At 43.6% G+C, this 22545-nt stretch overlaps 1 protein-coding gene across 1 annotated transcript in view; it reads right to left on the reverse strand.

The window, feature by feature from the left end:
• The window catches only part of NR1H4 (nuclear receptor subfamily 1 group H member 4), a 105983-nt gene extending 83774 nt beyond the window's left edge, over positions 1–22209 (reverse strand). The window contains exon 1 of the mRNA XM_077472287.1: positions 22087–22209. The gene's annotated coding sequence lies outside the window, so the exon portion shown is untranslated. The remainder of the gene's footprint in view (positions 1–22086) is intronic.
• Between the last annotated feature and the right edge of the window lie 336 nt (positions 22210–22545).

The following is a 22545-nucleotide window of genomic DNA, read 5'->3' on the forward strand; positions in this document are numbered from 1 at the left end:
GAAGAGTGGTTTGCCCTGTGGGAGACTGTAGTCCGTGTAAGGGACTGGGAAAGGCTGACAACCTTGAGAGTCAGGAAGACTAAGGAAGCCGGTGAGTCCAGGGGGCTGGAAAGAGTTGATAAATCTGTTGGGAGCAAGCAGAGGAACTGTTGACAATTGAGAGCCAGGTGGCTTGGTATGTTCATTTGTGTGCTGAATGAATTTAAACCCCTGCGTGGGATTACTGGACGAACTGATATTTTGTTTTCTTATAATAAACGTGGGCTACCAGGCCCTTAACCATAAAACGCCTGCCTGATGTAGACTAAAACGTGCATCTACCAATTGTGCTTAATCACCCGAACATTACAAGTGGTGCTCGAATGCGGGCATGTAGACGGTGGAATCCGGGTCCTTGCTCCACAGTGAGTCGCATCAGGAACTGCTGCTAGCTGTGTGTGGCAGCCAGGCGAACAGCATTGCGTATACGTTTATTTGATGGACTGTGTTGAATGCGGGTTGTGTACCTGTGAAGGAAGAATCAAACATCAGATTTTTTTTTTTCTCCTTCTTTGCTGAGAACTGTTACAAGCTGCTGTGTGCATGTGATTGCAAGGATGAGGCAGTCAAAAAGCAAGAAGTTCATGTTTTATCAAGTTAAAGAGGATGTGAGCTCAGCATGGCCTGGGAAGATGTCTCCACCTTGTAGGGCCAGCCAAAAGGGGCCAGTGAAATGTGAGACAGCGAATGAATGGTTCCAGCGGAATCGCAAAGAGTGGGGTGCACTGCAAGGGGCTGACATCTTGGCCTCTGACTATGTGCAACCCATGCTGCCTACAGAGGAGGTGGGAGACTTCCTTGTAAGATTTGAAAAAGTTGCTGTAAAGAGAAAATGGCCTAGGGACCGGTGGCCAAAACTGCTACAAACCTTATTGCGGATGGAGTTCCGGTCGGTTTACCATTTGATGGATGGGGACCAAGATGACTACCGCAAGTTTAAAGAGGAAATTCTTCATAGAGGAGAGTTCCATCGCATCATGGGCCGCCAGCAATGCTCCGGGATGGGAGAAGTGTCACCTGAAGACCTAGGTTTTGAAAATCCAGAGAAACGTAAGGTTTTCTGTCATGACCGCTTAGGGAAAGTCGTCAGACCAGAAAGAAGAGCACATCAGCCTGAATCCTGCATGAGGTATAGCCGACCAGATGTAGAGTGCAAGTCTGCAGTTACCCCTAGCAACCAGGATCTTGTGTTACCTACAGGGGGCGTCAGTGGGTCCAAAAAGGCTGCAGTGTTGCTCCATGGCCACATGGGGGAGTCAGCCTGTGGAGACACCACACCAGTGAGACAACGCACTCAAGTGAAGGCTATGACACCAGCTGCAGGAACTGGTAAGACTGTTTCAGTTTGTGATGCTGAACCCAGTGAAGTGGGAGTATGTCCAGTGGGGAGATCCGCAGTACAAATGGACATAGACTTTCTGCATTGTGCTACCCAGAGCAGTGGGGAGGCGCAGCGTAAAGCCCAACTAGACGCAGGGCTAAAGACTGAAAAGGACATGGGGACTCTGCATATGCCTGCTATGATCCAGCAGATGGCTGGGAAAATTGAGCTAGGGGTGACCAAAACAGTGCTGGTACCATGTTCCCTAGTGACAGCTGCTGCAGGGTTGCCCAGGGAAACTTCCAAGGAGCTTGCAGTGTTGGAGCAGAGAGTTTCCCAGGTCAGCTATGGAGCTGCCCAAATAGGCAAAAGTGCCCCTTTACCGAGAGCGGGTGCTGTGAAGAGTTGCTCAGAGGTTATGGTGGCTCATAGACAACCCACAAAAGCAGGAGCTATGTCAACACATAATGAGAATATTGATGGTCATGCTGACAATAGTGTTGGCCAATGTGATGTGATTGGTGATTATAATGCTGAAAAATGTGTTTCCTGTAATGTTACGACTGAGCCGCACAGTGAGAGAGTGTGGGCGCAGCCCCACAACCCTATGTGTAGCCCAGTGGGCAAGGGGTTAATTCAGCCTGCAAAAGTTGAGGGTACAAAGCTGAATGTGTCTGTAGTGCCACCAGAAAAAGGTGTTCAAAATGGTGTGCTGCACCAAGCTTTAGGTGAAGCATCACCCCAATGCAACGTTGATAAAAGTGTGGTGTCACAAAATGATGTATATAGAAGTGAGGAATGTGCAGTTAAAGCTAATGAATCCCAGGTTTCTGTGCGGCTTTCTACAGCAGGTGATGCAACGCTGTGGAACGCCCATGGTGGAACCACAATGGACTGGGACAGCTGGGCCAAACAATTGCTAGCCATGCTGGGTAAGGCTAGCTTAAATAACAAGGGTGTGGACACAACTGCTATGCCAGACAGGGGGATCGCAGAGCCGCTGGTGGTTGAGGGCGTCCTGGTCCCTGCAAAGGTTGCTGCCCTCCCCTCTGAAGAAACAGTTCAGGGCACTGGCATCGCAGATGTGTTGTCCACAGCTCCACAGCTAAATGATATTGAGTATCAAAGTGATAGTGTGACTTGTAATGACCTGCAGAGGCTCACCAACACTGGTGCAGAAGGGATAAGTGTGAGACATGTGTCTGACAGCTCTCCAGGGGAGAAACAGTCTGTGATGATGAGTACCTCCAAGGAGGATGAGGTCTCTTCAAATGTCTCACCCTCTCAACCTGCAGTCGCTGAGCCCCTCCATGTCTTGGACAGGGTAAAAGACCCTAGAAAGTTCTGGTGTTTAGACATGGGATGTTTAGAGATGACCGAAACCTTAGGCCGCGTACACACGCGCGGACTGTTCGCCCAACTTTGTCCGTCCAACAGTTTCGGCAAACAGTCCGCTCAAACTTAGCATGGACGGACATGGCCACACACGACGGACGAACAGTTTGCTGAAACCGTGCGCGATGACGTGAACGGCACGTACGACGGGACGAAAAATACGACGTCCTATACACTGCAATGCAACCTTCCGACGTGGAAATCCTTTCTGAGCATGCGCGAGACTTAGTTGGCCGAACAAGCCTACACACGAGCGAACAGTCCGCTGAAACCTTGTTTCAGCGGACAGTTTTTCGGAATTTCCGTAAGACCTTGTTCGGCCAACTGTCCGCTGAAACTGTCCGCTGAAGCCCCACACACGAGCGGACTGTCCGCCCAAACACTGTTCAGCGGACAAGGTTGGGCGAACAGTCCGCGCGTGTGTACGCGGCCTTACTGGAAATGCTAGAGTTGGTAAAAATGAACTTGCTGTATACTTGGGTATCTCCACCGCAGTTGGACCAGGTGGTGCTGCGTAGCACCAATGGGTGGAGCCAGGTGGTACAGGCAGTGCTGGGAAACCATGACCAACAGTGTAATTGGTGGGACCAATGGTTACCCATTTGGCACAGGATCTCCAGATTCTCTGTGAGCGTACTTCTAGTTATTGATTGGTATGGAAGGCACGCGAGAGAACTGCTTGAGATATCAGAGGTCTCTCCGCCTGGGGCGGTGACTAGAAAAATCTCTGCTGGTGTGGTCCGAGGTGCGGCAGAGCAGTGGTCAGTAGAGGGCGCAGACACTGCCTTACCCGCTAGGCCTCATGAGAAGGAACGGCCCAGAATGGACTCAGCAGTAGCAGAGATGCTTTCTGTCACTGGCCCAGGGGTACAAGTTAAGGTGCCCGGAGACACTATGGGAGAAAGTGTTAATGTTGGTTGCCGTAACAATGTAATGTGTACACCTGGAAAAAATGGTTTATGCTTGGGTCAGGGTAGTTTGTTAGAACAGGTACCCATGGAGTGTTGGACAACGGGTGAGGTGGAGCTGTGCTATGGTTCCGTCGGATGTAGCCCCTCCTCGGGTCTTCTTCTAACAAACACTGATTTGGAAAGCACTGATGATACGGAAAGCTGTGATCTGTTAAGAGTTCGTTCTGCAAACAATGATTTGGTTGCCATGGGTAACAAGAGAAACTGTTTTGAACCTGAAATACAGATGGTGAAGGGTAAAATGGGTATTTGTAAGTTGAAAGGAGGGCTCAAGGAAGGCAGAGTTCCCCCAAGAAAAGTGAATAAGCCCAGGGACCCCAAAAGAAGAGGAAAGCTGAGTATAGGACAATATAGGAACCTGTTAAGATCCAGGGGGGAATGTTCCTGGAAGCGCACCCGGAAAAAAGGTTGGGCCTACGTGGCTGACATCCAGCACAGAGGTGTCCCAACCATCATGATGGGTGCTGGTGTTCCTCCCTCCGGATCGAAACACAGGGGGGGGATATGTAATGGACGCCGTGGCTGGGTCCTGGAAGGACGCTATATTTCCCCTCTGTTTGGGTTGTGCTCTCTTTAAGGGAATACAATTGATTAACCCACCTGTTAAGGCAGTGTCTTTAAAAAGCAAGACAGGAAGTTGTAGATGGGTGTGGAGGAGTGTGAGCAGCTTGCTGCTGGTTGAAGAGTGGTTTGCCCTGTGGGAGACTGTAGTCCGTGTAAGGGACTGGGAAAGGCTGACAACCTTGAGAGTCAGGAAGACTAAGGAAGCCGGTGAGTCCAGGGGGCTGGAAAGAGTTGATAAATCTGTTGGGAGCAAGCAGAGGAACTGTTGACAATTGAGAGCCAGGTGGCTTGGTATGTTCATTTGTGTGCTGAATGAATTTAAACCCCTGCGTGGGATTACTGGACGAACTGATATTTTGTTTTCTTATAATAAACGTGGGCTACCAGGCCCTTAACCATAAAACGCCTGCCTGATGTAGACTAAAACGTGCATCTACCAATTGTGCTTAATCACCCGAACATTACAATAATTATTACTAGTGTCATACAACATTAGAATTCTACTATAGCTTGTAGGCGAAACATTCGACTGGAAATGTACGTTTGTGACCGTCGTACAGTTTAGCTGTTCCGTCAAATCTTCTTAGAACATTCGACAGACACCATAAGCCTTCAATGACAGATTCGACCTTAATTATTTCGGATTTTCGGACTAATGCATTTTTAACTAAACAAAATAAATAAAAACGAATTTCGGGAGTAACTAAATAATTTTATTTTTCGGCCCCCTAGTGTTAACCCCTTCCCTGCCAGTGACATTTATACAGTAATCAGTGCATTTTTATAGCACTGATCACTGTATAAATGTCAATGGTCCCAAAAAGTGTCCGATATGTCCGCAATATTGCAGTCCCGATAAAAATCGCAGATCGCAGCCATTACTAGTAAAAAAAAATAATAATAATAAAAATGCCATAAATCTATCCCCTATTTTGTAGATGCTATAACTTTTGCGCAAACCAATCCAATATGCGCTTATTGCGATTTTTTTTTTTTTTTTTTATTTTTTTTTTTTTTTTTTTTTACCAAAAATGTGTAGAAGATTACATATCGGCCTAAACTGAGGAAGAAATTCGTTTTTTTGATAAAAAATGTGGGATATGTATTATATTTGCCCTGGTTGTTGCCAGGGTCTAAATAACTGGGGGGATGTGTAGCGGATGTCATTCGATTGTAAATTTAGTTTTTTGCCTCAGATTGGTAATGGGTTTCTGAGGTTTAATTATGTAGGTTAACTTTGACATCAGTTTGGCTGGGCTGTGTTAGAGTTCTGCTTGGTAATGTGTACAGTGAGGTGCACATGACAGGCCAGAACCAGGCCTGGTTGGACGTTTTGGGTATCAACTTCCTCTGAGCCAATCAGTGGGTGTGCCAGGCCCCGCTGAGGAGTCTGGGGAGGGGTACTTAAGATGTTGAGGTTACATGTTACGTGTGGTTCGTTCATGAGGCCCTATCGGTCTGTTCCTGATTCTGGACCGGGGTAGCTCTCGACTTGGAGGGGCACCACAGCTCGTGAAAGTGACCGGGGGAGGACTCTTCGGAGGAGGGCCAACAAGCTGGCATCCTGAGACGTGCCTGGTTACTGAGTTGGGAAGGACATTGACGAATCCACGCTTTTTCCAGTACTATCAAGGAGACAGAGAACATTCCAGGTACTGAGGAAAAGGTTCCTGTTTACTTTCGGTTACAACTTGTTCAAGGTCAGAGATTTTACAAGTTCTGAATCAAAGTGCTGACTGCCATAATCTCTGGCTAGAGATTTGTTCAGCCTTGAAACGCCCAGCTGTGAGTGGCTACTCTCTGGGTGGTGCTAGAGACTTTGTTATGTCTGCAGTTCAAGGTGCCTGAGTTCTTCACCCTTGCCCTCTGTTCCCATACGAGACTGTGTTGTTGGATGTTACCCCTGCAAAATAAAACCTTTCAAAAGGACTTTATTGGCGTCAGTGTTCAAGGTTGTTGGGTATCAACCCTGGGAACCCCTGGATGTGGAAGAACAAGCCAAGCGGAGGTAACCGGTAAGCCCAAAAAGTTAAGGTCGCCCTGCAAAGGGTTATGGCCGCTACACTGGGTAGGGATGAAGATAATTGAGATGCATTGTGAAAATGGATGACGATGACTCTGGGTGAGGATGAAAGTTACATAGTGAAGAGGCTCTCCAAAATGTAACTCTCCTCTGCACCCAGAGTCATTTAATTTTCACAATACAATTCAATTATACCAGCTTGTCAGCCTCAGGGCCGGTTCACACTGCGGGCGATGCGAGGCGACACGACTCGCCTCGCCTCGATCTGACAAGTCGCCCCCGTTCTGTACAATGGAACCGTTCTGAGAGGAGCGACTCGAGTCGCTCCGACTCAGAAAAAAGGTTCCTGTACTACTTTCGGGCGACCTCGGGGCGACTTGCATTGACTTCTATACAGAAGTCATCTGCAAGTTGCCGCTGAGGTCGCGGCGAGGCAAGTCGGTGTCGCCTCGCATCGCCTGCAGTGTGAACCGGCCCTCAGGGTGTCCCATCCAAGAAGGAGATAAATAAAGTCCAAATAAAATCTACGGTCAGCACAGGGGGCACAGTCAACAGCACACATTACATTTTTGCGACTTACCCTCCATGCTGCACTCTCGGATCTATCTGCATGCACCTGTTATTGCTGTGTCCACTTGCACCATCGACAAGCTGGCCACTACCACTGCCCCTGTGTCGGCCAATCACATTGCAACCAAACTGAGCAGCAGACAGCACTGGCTACGCTTACCTGCTGCTGGGGATGTTGTCAGTCTGAAAGATGCCGTCGGCTGATGCTCGGGTAGCGGGCTTGTTAAAGTTCATTACTGTGTTCAGAATACTTAAAAAATGCTCCGCATAGCCACAGCCAGTGGGGGGGGGGGGGGGGATGATGACTTGGGAGGGGCAGGTGAAAGGGAAATTAGGCGGCGGAGGCTTGTCTTGTTCATGCTTCTCTGCAGCGGCACGCAGATTAGCAGCGAAGCTGGTACAAGATGAATTTCATGTTCTGCTGTAGGGGGGAGTGGGCCCTGGCTGGCTGGCCCCACAGGGACACTCGGGCCCCTTACATGATTACTGCCTGTACCCACCTGATGGTGGCCCTGCCTGTAATGCAGCACAGTGTTCTGGATGGTCTAAGGAGGACACAGTACTCTGGACGGTGGTCTGAAGAGGCCTGTAAATGTTGCATAGTGCCCTGGATGGTCTGAGGAGGCCTGTAATGCACACAGTGCTCTGGATGGTGGTCTGAGGTGGCCTGTGATGCACAGTGCTCTGGACAGTGGATAAGGAGGCCTGTAAATGCTGCACAGTGCTTTGGACAGTGGTCTGAGGAGGCCTGTAATGCATAGTGCTCTGGACGGTCGTCTGAGGAGACCTGTAATGCTGCGCAGTGCTAAGCACACCACACCACTAGGCATTTTACAGTCGCTACCTTGCTTGTTAGGAGGGGAAACACTAATGGGCTGTACAGGCTCAAAGAAACCGGAAGTTCACGTCATCAATTGACGAAGATTTGGGGTAATTTTCATTTAGTTTTCAGTACTGGAAACATGACGCTGATTAAAATTACCGTATATACTCGAGTATAAGCCGAGATTTTCAGCCTCTTTTTTGAGGCTGAAAGTGCCCCCCTCGGCTTATACTCGAGTCATCGCTGTCTGCCTGCTCGATCAGCGTGTCGAGCAGACAGACAGCGGCCATTCTATAATTCAAAAGCCGCGCCTCCGGCTCCGCCTTCGCCTGTGATAGGCGGAACACTGAATTTCCCAGCAGCCTGTGTTCCGCCTATCACGGACATCGTCTCATCCTCGTACTACGGACGAGGATGAAAGGATGGCCGTGATAGGCGGAACACAGACTGCTGGGAAATTGTGTTCCGCCTATCACAGACAGGGAGGCGCGGCATTTGAACAGGGGAATGGGCGCCGACGAAGAGCGGTGATCCTGGGACGGGACCGGACGGAGGCTCGGCTCGGCTCGGGACGGGACGGGACCGGACGGAGTCTCGGGACGGGACCGGACGGAGTCTCGGGACGGGACGGGACCGGACGGAGGCTCGGCTCGGGACGGGACCAGACGGAGGCTCGGGACCGGACGGAGGCTGGGGACACAGGTAGGCTGGACAAGATCAAGAAAAAAGCTCTATGTGTGTATCTGTCTCCGCTGGGATATCTCAAATATCAGTTCAGTGGTTCAGATCTAAATGGTAAAAAAGAAAGGTATTTTACAGTAACAGCAGAGAAAGCAGCCATTAGGAGAGTCCATCAGAAATGTTCTCAATTGAATACTCTATAGGATTAAAGGGCAAGTGCCTCACTTGTGTCTATCCCATGGTTTAGTTGAGGAACTAATAATAAAAGATACTCTGACATTCATAAAAAAGCTGAAAAATGCAGGAGCATACAAGGTCCAGATACAAGATGACATCATTGTAAAGTTAGTGTGATGAAGTCATTGAGTAGTACTTGTATGACTACGGTGTTTCACACACACACAGGGATGGATGGATGGATGGACACACACACAGGGATGGATGGATGGATGGACACACACACACACAGGGATGGATGGATGGATGGACACACACACAGGGATGGATGGATGGATGGACACACACACACACAGGGATGGATGGACACACACACACACACACAGGGATGGATGGATGGACACACACACACAGGGATGGACAGGCATATCTCACCCTCGGCTTATACACGAGTCAATAGGTTTCCCAGTTTTTTGGGGGTAAATTGGGGGCCTCGGCTTATACTCGGGTCGGCCTATACTCGAGTATATACGGTATAACAAAAATGTTTTTGTCCATGAAATTGACACCACTATCTTCACTTACTATTAGTCTATAATGCAGTGGTGGCTGGTGGTATATTTTTTTGAGGGGGTAGCAAACAATCCATCCAGCTGTTCAGATAGGGATGTAAAAACTACTCTATAAATATCTAGATTTAATAAAGCATCATTATGGGAGAGTTAGGGCCCTTTCACATGGGCTTTCTGATCAGGTCCTCCAGTCAGTTTTTCAGACAGACCTGATCAGACACTCCATTCACCTCTATTAAGCTGCAGATGATATCAGTGACATGTCCGCTGACATCGGCCGATATCCCATCCTGTCTGTAAAATCTAGACGGATGGAGACCCTATTTTCCATCCGTCTGGAGGATCGGATCAGATAGGATTGGATGAAAATGGACAGGCGGTCCATGTTCATTCAATCTCCCCATAGAGTAGAGAGGGACTCTGACAGGTCTGTCTCAGCACGGTGAGCAGAGATAGACCTGTCATAAGCCTGCTCAGTGGGGATTAGCAGATCGATCCCCTGTTGAGCAAAGCGGAGTCTGCCAGGCGGGCCACCCGTGTGAAAGAGAGCATGTAAAAAAGTCATATACGCAGTTATTTCAAGTTCATTAAAAACAGCCAATATATTTTTCCTTTACTTGCTACACATGTTGGGTTTATTTTGGGTTATGGTTTATGCCTTGTAGGATTTCATAATTGCTGCTTCAACTGAAAAAAGATAACTAAAGATGAAAGAGAATTAATTGGAAGGAGATCAAACGGGAAGCCTAATGAAAGACGACAGACATTAGAGACCAGATCTCTCTTTATTTCTTTTTTTCTTTCTTACTCTCTCCTAATTTTCCTTGGTATATCTGTCTTTCTTACTTCTCCCTTAGTCTAGGTTCACATCTGTGTGCTTTGCTTGCTTTTTATTTTTTCTCTTTAATTAAACTGTAAATAGCTGGTTGCTAAGGACATCAGCTGTCAGCGGGGTTCCCTGCTGACAGCTGAATGTAAAAAATAGAATTGCTGGCAAAAACAAGTTGTGAAAAACTGGTGTGGGGCCCCCCTAAAATCCATACCAGACCCTTATCTGAACATGTAGCCCGGCAGGTCAGGAAAGGGAGGGGATGGGCGAGCGCCCCCCCCGAACCATGCCAGGCCACATGCCCTCAACATAGGGGGGTGCTTTGGGGCAGGGGGGCTCTTTCCCTCCCACCCCAAAGCACCTTGTGTCCATGTTGATGGAGACAAGGGCCTCTTCCCCACAACCATGGCCGGTGATGGTGGGGGTCTGCAGGCAGAAGGCTTATTGGAATCTGAAAGCCCCCTTTAAGAAAGGGGCCCCTAGATCCCGAACCCCCTAAAGTAAATAAGTATGAGGTACTTTGTTCCCCTACCTAATCACCAAAAAAAAATAAAAAAAAAGCAGTGCAGTTTTACAAAAAGCAAGAAACTTTTTTTGATGAGTCCTTTATTAAAAATGAAGAATGTCTCCCATCGTAGCTCCAACATGTCTTGTTTCTGGTTCAACAATCTCTTCTTTGTCCGGTCCCACCACCGATGTCATCTTCCTCCAGTCTTTTCCCTCCTCACCCCCCCCCCCCATGTTGATGGCATGCAGCCTGGCATGGTTCAGGAAGGGGGTGCTCACTCGTCCCCTCCATTTCCTGACCTGCTGGGCTGCATGCTCAGATAAGGGCCTGGTATAGATTTGAGGGGGGCCCCATGCATATTTTTTCACAATTTTTTTTGCCGGAAACTCTTTTTTTTTACATTCAGCCATCAGTACCCACTGACAGCTGATGACTCATCGGTTGTTAGGGATGTGGTGGCCAGCTTCCCGGCCCGCTCCTTAGCAACCAGCTATATAGAGTGTTTTTAAAGAAAAAAAAAAACACAAAACGCATCAAAAATTGCATCATAAACGCAACACTTGTGTTTCTGGTGAACTCTGTTAAAGTCTATTATATGCAAAATGCGGGGAAAAAACATCCCCCACCCTTTCCAAAAATGCACTGGCTGCAATACGCATAGATGTAACCATGTTAAATGGACTATAGTGCATTTCTGCAAACTGCAAAACGCACTAAATACACATAGGTGTGAACGTAGGATCAGGCTGTTTTCATGTTGCTCTGTTGTAAAAATATGGTAAAGATGCATATGTGTTTTTGCCGTGTTTTTGATGCATTTCCCGTGTGTTTTCTGGGTGCCTATTACTCGGCATGCACTTATGAAACCTGGACATTCAAAAATGCACCAAAAACGCAACACAGGTCAGCTTTTGATGTGTTTTTCACACATTTTTTATTCATTTCATTGGGCACTTGCATTATTAGTGCAGTCTTGAAAACTGCACCAAAGACGCAGCATGCAGGACTGTTCAAAACCCACTTCATAACTCTTCTCAAGAACCATCCCACTGCTTGCCCCAGCGCTCTTGAGATGAGTACTGAGGCAGGGTGTTGTGATGTTGCAAGAAGCTATGTACAACACCCTACTGGTCCCTCTCCCACCTGCCATGGTCTGCATGCATTTCATAGAGAAGCACAGAAACCCAGTGATGATTTCACTGGGTCTAAAATAAGGTATGCAATGAAAACGAAAAGATTTACAAAACAACTGACTAGCCTGCTGATGAACGGGACAGGGAAAAACCAGCAAAGGCACAATATATGCAAATTCAACTCTAGCATTAAATATTTTCTATGTGTTTAAAAAAAAAAAGGTGTTTCTATTCACATTTCACTAGTTATAATCTCTGTGGCAATGATCATATAGTGGGCGGACAGGGCAAAAGGTGTTTGATCAATAATTTTGTTGTGCAAGAAAGAGCGTCATCATGCCAGTAAGCCCTGTAAATGGAGCTAGGTTTAATCCAGCAATGTTCAGTCTGTTCAAATAAAAAAATGGTCTACCTTAAAACCGGCCACTCTCTCCTACCGCCAATTCAAAATCCTATTAAATACAGATCACTACAGCCGCGAAACAAACAATTGTTAAAGCTTGGAAATTCCCGTCCTTAATAATTGCTGAAACTAAAAATAGAGTCAATCAAGCAATGATCCGTGCCAAAACAGAGGCTATAACTCAAGATAAAATATCCAACTTTGAGAACATATGGAATCCCTGGGTGACTCACTTTTTGCCTTCCAATTTTAAAGCTTCCCTACTAAGACCTTGGTAATCTCGATTTATACTCCCATTCTCTGCATTCATGGTATGTATTAATTACCATGTACTACCCCGGGGACCACTACTACCTCTCATTTCTTTCTTCCCTATCTATTTGTTCTCCTAGCTAAGATTACTTTTTCTTTTATCTTCTTTCTCTCTTCTACTTTTTCCCCCTATTCTCTCTTCCCTCTTTCAATTTACTCTTTATATAGTTATGGTAGCAGAACTTTTATTTCCTTTGGGTATCAGTATATCAATTATACATAGTTTCAATATGTAGTATAAGATTTTAGATTCTATAATAATTTTATTTTAATTTTTTTCATTTTATTTGAAAACTATACTCTTGATAATAGTTAAGACTTAATTAAAAATTAATAATTAATTTTTTTTTTTTTTATCTGAGGTCATTTTATATTAACCTGGACTAAGTTGGTTTTATCCTCTCTTATACAATGTATGACACAATCTTTTGAGTAGTTAGATCCATGCTAAAAGTGTTTTAGTTAACCACTTCAATACAGGGCATTTTCCCTTCCTGCCCAAGCCAATTTTCAGTTTTTAGCGCTGTCGCACTTTGAATGACAATTGCACAGTCATGCAACACTGTACCTAAATTAACAATTTTTTCCCCCCACAAATAGAGCTTTCTTTTGGTGGTATTTGATCACTTCTGTGGTTTTTATTTCTTGCGCTATAAACAAAAGAAGAGTGACAAGTTTGAAAAAAAAACACAGTATTTTTTACTTTTTTCTATAATAAATATCCCATTTTTTTTTTTTAAACACATTTTTTTCCTCAGTTTAGGCAGATAAGTATTCTTCTACATATTTTTGGTAAAAAAAAAAACACAATAAGTGTATATTGATTGGTTTGCACAAAAGTTATAGTGTCTACAAAATAGGGGATAGATTTATGGCACTTTTATTTTTTATTTTTTTTAACTGGTAATGTCAGCGATCTGCGATTTTTTTTTTTTTTTTTTTTTTTTTTTTATCCTGAATGTGACATATCGTACACTTTTGACACTATTTTGAGACCAGTCACATTTATACAGTGATCAGTGCTATAAAAATGCACTGATTACTGTATACATGTCACTGGCAGGGAATGGGTTAACACTAGGGGGCGATCACGGGGTTAAATGTGTTACCTAGGGAGTGATTCTAACTGTAGTGGAGGGAACACACAAGGGGAGGAGACCGATCGGTGTTCCTCTGTACTTGGAACACACGATCGGTCTCCTCTCCCCTGACAGGACGTGGATCTGTGTGTGATCCACATCCCTGCTCTGTATAACCGGCAATCGTGGGTGCCCAGCGGACATCACGACCGCCAGGCACACGCATTGGCTCCCGAGTGACGCGGTGGGCGCCCACACCCCCTAGACGGCTGGGAAGCCGAGGACGTCATATGATGCCTGCCCAGGATGGGAGATCCTGTCTGCGGATGTTATTTGACTATGGACGGGGAAGGAAGTGATTAAACTACTTTTAGTTTATGTTGGAACTACAACTCAATATTACTACCATATATGTGATCTTTTCTTTTGCTGCCACCATATGTACTTATGTTATGTATACTAATTGTTAAAATTCAATAAACAAATTTGACAATAAAAAAAAAAAAATGGTCTACATAGAACAATTATTAGTCTGGCTTTACTATAGTTAGTAAATGAGCAATATCTAGCGCATGGATGAGGATAGCAATAGTTTCAACATTAAGCTCCTGTCTGCTTCTAAAAGGGTAACCACTTTCGTGGGGAAAAAAATAGCAAATAAAGAAAAAATAATATAGCATTTACAATTGTGACACAAGTCAAATTGTATTTGTATGTTTTTAAAAATGACCTTTCCTTTTCAATCTGCAGTGCTGTAATTTTCTAAAAATGCAATGCAATATGACTACTTGCATGTGTTCTGTATACAGAATGTGTACAGAGTGCTCCCAAGAAACATAATTTCCTGCTTGTGTGATTGGATCACCTTTTCCCAGAAGTCCGCACTAAGATACAAGTCAGATTTCAGGCATCCCCTGCAACAAAAATGTCTTTTTTGATAAGATACTGCCAATAGGAGCACGTCTAAAGGGATGCAGGCCCAGCAGATTTCCTAAGTGCCCTGCAGCTGCTGAAGCTGATTGATAATTATGAAACCACTCCCATTAGATTCACTTTCCCACATGGGCACAGAGAAAAATACACATTACACATGATTTTTTATAATAACAAAAGGTAGCATTCTGCATCAAAGTTTTTTTTTTTTTTTTTATAATCCTTGTAACGTACATAGATCACCCAGAGGGGAATTTTTTTTACTTTTGCCGGAATTACTCTTTAACGGTTAAATAGGTCTTGTTAGTGATAAAGTCTTTGGAAAGGTCTTTTTCCCATACAAACTGGGATTCCTCTCTGTGACCCAGCCCCTTAACACAGGTAGAGTGCTAGCAATAAAATGTAAGGGAGAGTTCAAGGTCAGCTGAGTACATGACTTTCTGCCTGTTGTTAGCATTAGTAGTGAAAATATCATAGCCCTGAGTTCTAACCCTTCCTGACATTATCCATAACTAGTGTAGCAAGGTCCCAGGCCCCCTTTGGTCTAATGAGAACCTCCAGGGCTAAGGATAGCTGACATCCTTCTGTATGTAGTGGGTTGTAAGGCATGGTGGGTGCAGAATAGTTGCAGTTATTGGGCGCCAGACACTTCATGCATGCAAAAGAGGTTTTATTTCTCTTAACGGTCCTTTTTGTATTTTTGGGGGAGGGGGAGGGTTAGGGCCAGGACATCCTTAGGTAGTTGCAAGATTAATTGGCAGACTCCGAGACTTCAGTAAAAGGACAGCCATGCAGGGAAAGGCATCCAGCAAGATGCCACATCTGCACGTGTAAAAATGCTGTCTCCTATGGTAACAGTCTTTAACAGTTCCAAACATAAGTCTTAACAGTTCCTTCACTCTTACTACAATCGTTCCTTGTAGTTATTCAATACACTGAGCTCCCGGTCTCTTACTAGACCCACTGATTCCCTGTCACTGAATCCCTTGAGATCCTTCAATCTTCACAGGTGTATCTTCGTCAAGCGTCACCCCCACCTCTCTGCTGGGTCCCTAGCTTGGCCCCTAGATACCTCTCAAGCTTCACCAACGCTGGCCTACTCGGTCCCTGGCTTGACACACAAGGCTGCTCTTCAAGTGTCACCTCCGCTGGCTGGGTCCCTGGCTTGATTCCCACTGAAGTTTCTCCATTCTCCACCATCCTGGTCTGGTGAGAATACTGCTCCTGTACTTGCTTTAGTTACTCACTGTGGTCTCTGGTAATAAGGAGGGTATTCCCTTAGGCCTGATTCACACCTATGCATTTTTAGTGCTTTTTGCATTTTGCAGACTTGCACTACAGTCCATTTAAAATGGTTTCCTATAGAACACGTTCTATAGTGCAAATCTGCAAAATGCAAAAAGCACAAAAAATGTTTAGGTGTGAATCAGGCCTTACTGGCGACAGCTTCCGCTCTACCTCCGACCACGACAGGTTCTCTGGCTGACAGAACTGCCACTTTTGGTTGGACTGCAAGCCGCAGTCCCAACCTTGCGCTGCTCTCTTGCTTCTGGATAGGCCCTCTGACAGACTAGCAGCCAGACGTGCCCGGGATAGGCCCAATCTCCGGCCTAGCAGCCCGGGCAATACAACTCACATCCACCTAGACAGCTGGCACAGATCACCTGACAAGGAAAACCCCTGCCCATTGGCTGAGATACCCCATATACCCATAACCTGACCTTACGTTGCCCTTCTCGTAGCTAGTACCACCAAGTACTCGGCCACCTAGTGGTAGAAGATAAAAGTGTAACAAGGCCAAACTTAGGGAGAAATCAATAGATCTCTAACAATCAGCCAGGATAATGACTCCTATCAAGTAAATTTGTGAGGAGAAACCCAGGGTGCTATACTAGAAAAATCATTGTTGCCTTGACATACACTTTATCTACTTTTGTTCCATGGTCCATTTTTCAATGGGGGGGGTGGCGGCCTTTTATTCATCCAGTTCTGATTATGAATGGCACTAGATAAATAGATATTGGGCAGCTGATCTGCCCAGGATTGGCTGTTTCATTAGACATGGTATCCAGCTGATCAGAGGGTCTGGATATCATGTGATTGCTGTGATTGGTCATCACTATGATCACATGGTGCTGTTTACAGCATTGATCCCTCCCCTTAACTTTACACAGGGCAAGGAGAGAGATTGTGTAATTGTGAATGGGCACAGAATGAATGGATCAGCAGCTGCAGATTCATTCATTCCTTTCAGTAACGCAGGCATAATTTTTATTAACCCTCTTATGACCCACTCAATTTCTACACATAACTAACTACATTCTGGGGAGGGGGGGGGGGGGATTTATTAAGACTGGTGCACAGAGAATCTTGTGCAGCTGTGCATAGTAACCAATCAGCTTCTAACTTCAGCGTGTTCAATTAAGCTTTGACAATAAAATTCTGGTGTGCACTAGTTTTGGTAAATCCTCCGTACTGGGGTTGATTTACTAATACTAGAGAGTGCAAAATCTGGTGCAGTTCTGCATAGAAACCAATCAGCTTCCAGGTTTTATCGTCAAAGCCTAACCACTTGATCCCCCTTCATGACCAGGCCATTTTTTTTCAATACTGCACTACGTTACTTTAACTGACAATTGCGCAGTCATGCTACACTGTACCCAAATACATTTTTCCCACGAATAGAGCTTTCTTTTGGTAGTATTGGACCACCTTTTTACTTTCTGCTATAAAACATATGCAATAAAAAAATAGAAAAAATCGAATTTATGTATTCTGCTACATATTTGTGGTAAAAAAAATTCCAATAAGTGTATATTGATTGGTTTGTGCAAAAGTTGTAGCGTCTACAAACTATGGGATATTTATTAGAATTTTTCTACTAGGTGATCAGCGACTTATGGCAGGACTACAATATTACGGTGGACATTCAGACACTAACAGACACTTTTTGGGGACCAGTGACACTAATACAGTGATCGGCTTGATCCCACGAGCCATTGTAGCTATACATCGGCTCGCGGGATCGGGATAGCAGGCGTGTGTGTGCCGCCGGAGGTGCGCGCACACGCCCGCTGCACTGCAGGGGTGCTGATGCTCGTGGCTAACGGTCGTGATGATGGCCGGCCACGAAAGATCGCAGGCACGATAGGCAGAACAGGGACGTGTGTCTGTAAACACACAAATCCCTGTTCTGTTCTGTGAGAAGTGACAGATCTTGAGTTCCTAATAGCTAGGAACCACGATCTGTCATTTCCTATAGTCAGTCCCCTCCTCCTACAATTAGAAAAACACAGAGGGAACACAGTTAACCCCTTGATCTCCCCCTAGTGTTAACCCCTTCCCTGCCAGTGACATTTTTACAGTAATCAGTGCATTTTTATAGCACTGATTGCTGTGTAACTGCCAATGGTCCCAAAAATGTGTCAAAAGTGTCCGATGTGTCCGCCATAATGTCACAGTCCTGATAAAAATCGCTGCCATTACTAGTAAAAAACAAAATAATAATAAAAATGCTATAAATCTATCCCCTATTATTAAGTGTATAATATACACTTATTGTGACTTTTGTTACCAAAAATATGTAGAAGAATACATATCGGCCTAAACTGAGAAAAAATTTGCTTTTTAAAAAAAAAAATGGGGATATTTATTATAGCAAAATTGTTGCTTATTTTTTGTTTATAGCGCAAAAAATAAAAACCGCAGAGGCAATCAAATACCACCAAAAAAAATCTCTATTTGTGGAAAAAAAGGACGTTAATTTTGTTTGGTTGTAGCGTCACACGACCGCGTAATTGTCAGTTAAAGCGTCACAGTGCCGAATCGCAAAAAAAATGGCCTGGTCATTCAGCAGCCAAATCTTCCAGGGCTGGTTAACACCTTTAGTACCAGTATGTGTCTTCATTTCCCAAAAAAGTGGCAAAAAATGGGATCACCTTTGGGGAGTCCACTTTCCAAAAAAACTCTCATTTTGGGGGTTCTAATATTATTCTGGCATTTTTATTTTAACCGAATGTAGGGGACAGTTTTTGTGCTTGGTCTTTTTTTTTTTATAGTAAAAAATAAAAAAAACAGTGGCTGATAAACACTGCCAAAATAAAATTCTATCCATCTCAAAAAATATATAAAACTCATTGGGTACAGTGTTATATAACAGAGTTACTGTCAGTCAAATATCACAGCTCTGAAAACCAAAAAATGGCCTGGTAATGAAGGGGTATTACAGTCTAGTACTCAAGTGGCAAAAGCATACATTGTGGGTGGAGCAATCTTTTCTGTCGGAACATTGTATTCCAACAGAAGCACCCACAGCAGTCAGAATACACTGATCAGCGGCTGCAGTTAATTGGCTGCAGCTACTGATCAACAAAAATTGTACTTTTAATAGAAGTCAATTAAATAATAGCATTCTGCCAAGCAGGGAAGCCCAAACACTGATCGAAATTTGACCAGTCCCTGCTGAACAAAGTGGACAAATTTTAATAAACCTATTGCCAGCTTAATACTGCGCTGAATTCACAGAATGCAAGAAGGAATTAATAACCTGTTCAACTACAGAATTGTTCTTACACTGTGATGTGGCTAAACAGGGATTTATTCATGCACACTTAAAAGATAATGATAGGTTCACTTTGGAGGTAGATGGACATAGTTACTTAGTTATTTTAAATGGAATTTACATTGTTTTTAATAAGGTAAACTTGATTGTTTTTCACGCAATTTTTTCCTAGCAATTTGTGTCCTGGGGTCTGTTTTTTACTGCATCAGTCAATTTTCTGCTATGCTGTGAACAGCCTGAACTGCCTAGGAAATTTGGCCTCCTAATATTTTATTAGGTAGAACAAAATATGTTGGATTTTGGGACTTTAAAGTGGTTGTAAACCCTTACAACCAACTTTGACCTACAGGTAAGCCTAGATTAAGGCTTACCTGTAGGTCCAAGAAATATCTCCTAGACCTACGCGGTTTAGGAGATATTTGCCGGAAGACAGGCACCGCTGTCTACGGAGCATGCGCTGTAGACAGCGGCGCGCAGGCGCACTGAGCGCGCCGCGGTCCACGCCGATATGCCGCGGTCAACGGCAATATGCCGCGAGTGGCAGCTCCTGTGCGCATGCGCGGGAGTGACGTCATCGCGGCTTTGCCAAATGACAGAGGCGGAGCAGCGAGACCCACCGAGAAGATGGATGTGCCGGACTACAGGGGACAACGGTGACTTTGCTGGCTCCTGTGTCAGGTAAGTGACACATAATGGACTACTATGCGATGCATAGTAATCCATTATGCTTTACCTTTGCAGGGAATGAAAGAGGAAGTAAACTCATCAGGGTTTACTTCCTCTTTAAATGTGCTGAATCCTCCTTATGGAATAAAAATTCTGACAAAGTGATATAAAATATATACATTTTATTAAGATAACATATATAAGTAATGTTATGTCATAGACGTGTTTTAATATGTTATCTTAATAAAATTTATATTTTTATATCACTTTGGGGATTATTTACAAAAGGCAAATCCACTTTGCACTGCAAGTGCACTTGGAAGTGCAGTCGCTCTAAATCTGAAGATCTGAAATGAGTGGAAGCTCTGCTGATTTTATCATCCAATCATGTGCAAGCTAAAATGCTGTTATTTATTTTCTTTGCATGTCCCTCTCAGATCTACAGCAACTTTACTTCCAAGTGCACTTGCAGTATAAAGTGGATTCCCTTTAGTAAATAACCCCATTTGTCAGAATTGTTATTCCATAAGGAGGATTCAGCACATTTAAAGTCCCAAAATCCAATATATTTTGTTCTATCTTCTTTCCAGGGATGTGGTGCTGATTATCAACTGAGATACCTACCTTAATATATTTTTTTACTATTTTATTGGGGTTGATTTACTAAAATCCTTTTTAGATCATTCACAATCAAAATATGACCAGACAATGCTGAACTTTCTAATCAGAAAGCCCAATATGCTCAGAAAATTAAATATCACTGGGGCTTCCTGTGATAAGATGTTATAAGATTTGTTATGATAAAGACTTTATAGTAAAATAACCATTACTATAAAGTAAGATATTTATCTTGAAATTAAAATCAGTTTGTAAACTTGTGGATAAGCAAACTATATACTTTCAGCCCAGGTTCAGCTGAACTCGCACAATTTCACTCCCGCGTGTCAGTCCCGATTTCGGCTGCGATTTCAGAAACATCTATGCACCTTTCAATGGAAATCGCAGCCCCAAATCGCAAAAAGTAGTAAAGAAACTTTTTGAAATCGGTGCGGCTCCGCAAATGCAACATCGCACCGATTAGGGTGGTGCCATTGCCAGCATTTGCCACCAATTTGACATTTCAAATCGTACCAGTGTGAACCAGGGCTTAATAAAGACGCACATAAAATAAAATTGACCAAAACCCATTTTAATAACTTTTTTTTTAAAATATATATTAATTTACTATCTATTGTCCTTTGCTTTTACTTTTTATATTTGACAAATACAATCATTTAATGCTATTTTGTCACATTATCATAGTGTTATTGGCAGGTAACAGTTTGATCCAAAATGACTTTTATTTATTTCTATAGCACTAAGAAAGACAGAGAATGAAGGCAGTTTACATGAGTCCATCTCGCCGTGTGTTCCAGAGTAATGTCCCTTCTACAGTCACGCAAGTGGATAATGCAGCCTTTCTCAACCTTTTCAACACAGAGGAACCCTTGAGATAGTTCTCTGTTCTCGGGGAACCCCTGCTAAAAATGAGAAATCTACAATTCATGATACATTAGTGTGATGGTCAGTGGGAAGAAAGGTCCTTACACATGTGGTCATTGGGAAGAATTACCCCCTTACAGATAACTAAAAAGGATCATGGGATCTTGGGAACAGTGGGAACTTATCTGAGAGGCAGAAATTGCCCAATGCTGAAGGAACCCCTAGAAACCTCTGGAGGAACACTGGTTGAGAATCACTGGGATAATGGTTACCCCACCAGCATGTTTTTGGGTTGTAGAAGGAAACTGGAGCAGAAAAAAGAAAGCCAGGTAAACATGGAAAAACTTAGCAGTGATAGGCAAGAAAGCTAGGCACTACCATGCCTGACAATGTGGAAATTACTTTTACTTATTTGTGTTGCCGTTGCTCAGTAATCAGCTGTGAAAAAACATAGTTTATTTTTGCACTCCATAGCAGAAACTGCATGGAGGTGGGATGACTTGAGACAAGAGATAATTATTTTTAAATAGCATTATGTTATACAGATTAATTGGATACTGATAGGCTTGCCAGTAAATGTTATCGAACTACTGAACAAATAATGCACAAAACTTTTTGTAGAAACAGATTCAACAATAAAACAGCAGGAAAAGAAAAAATGTTTCTATGCATGTTGAAGACATTTATCAGCATGCTGGTAATAAATCGAAACATGTCTTCCTCAGAAAAGGGTATGATGAAATGAGTGCACATGGGGTGAACAGAAAATCACTGGAGCTGGGAACGTTTGTCAATGTGGGTTCCCACCAGAGCAGGATGGACAGACTTCATTGTTGTCTACGAGATATACCTGTTTAGCATCAGCTTCAACAAAACAAACCATAAACAATTTATGTAAAAATTACAAATTTTTCTGAAGAAAAAAAAAACAACATTTTACTTTGGAGAACAATTTAAACAAATTCTCCCTGTCACATTTTCCTAAAATGTGTTAAAATAAAACATAAAATATATGTAAGTGATGAAATATATGCTATCGCTTACCTTAAGTGGCTTTTTTTAGCACAAGCCAATGCGTTCCATGCTGCCATAAACACAACGAAAGTACATGTGAGGATTGAGATCTTACGTGTAGAAATGAGATTGCTGTTTCTCTGAAAGCTCACAGCTCTATGCATCCAGCAGACCCACAGATTACTCATTAACTGGTGTCTACTTTGTTTAAACAGATTTGGAATTCTTTGAAAGAATACGGTACTGGGCTAGATGCCAGAATAAAATCTGTATATTTACAAGTTCTGCCCCTTACACTTTTAAATGTTTTATCACCAAGAGTTATTAAGAGTTTGAAAACGAACAGAATGAACAGCGTCCCTTCCTGATTAAACCAGCTTTCATAATTCTGCAACATAAAAGGAAAATAGCATATAATATATATACAGTGTGTATATATATATATATATATATATATATATATATATATATATATATATATATATATAT

The sequence above is a fragment of the Lithobates pipiens genome, unplaced genomic scaffold, assembly GCF_037356315.1.
Source record: "Lithobates pipiens isolate NorthernLeopardFrog02 unplaced genomic scaffold, aLitPip1_a1.2 Scaffold_8, whole genome shotgun sequence".
In the NCBI taxonomy this organism is placed as follows: Eukaryota; Metazoa; Chordata; class Amphibia; order Anura; family Ranidae; genus Lithobates; species Lithobates pipiens.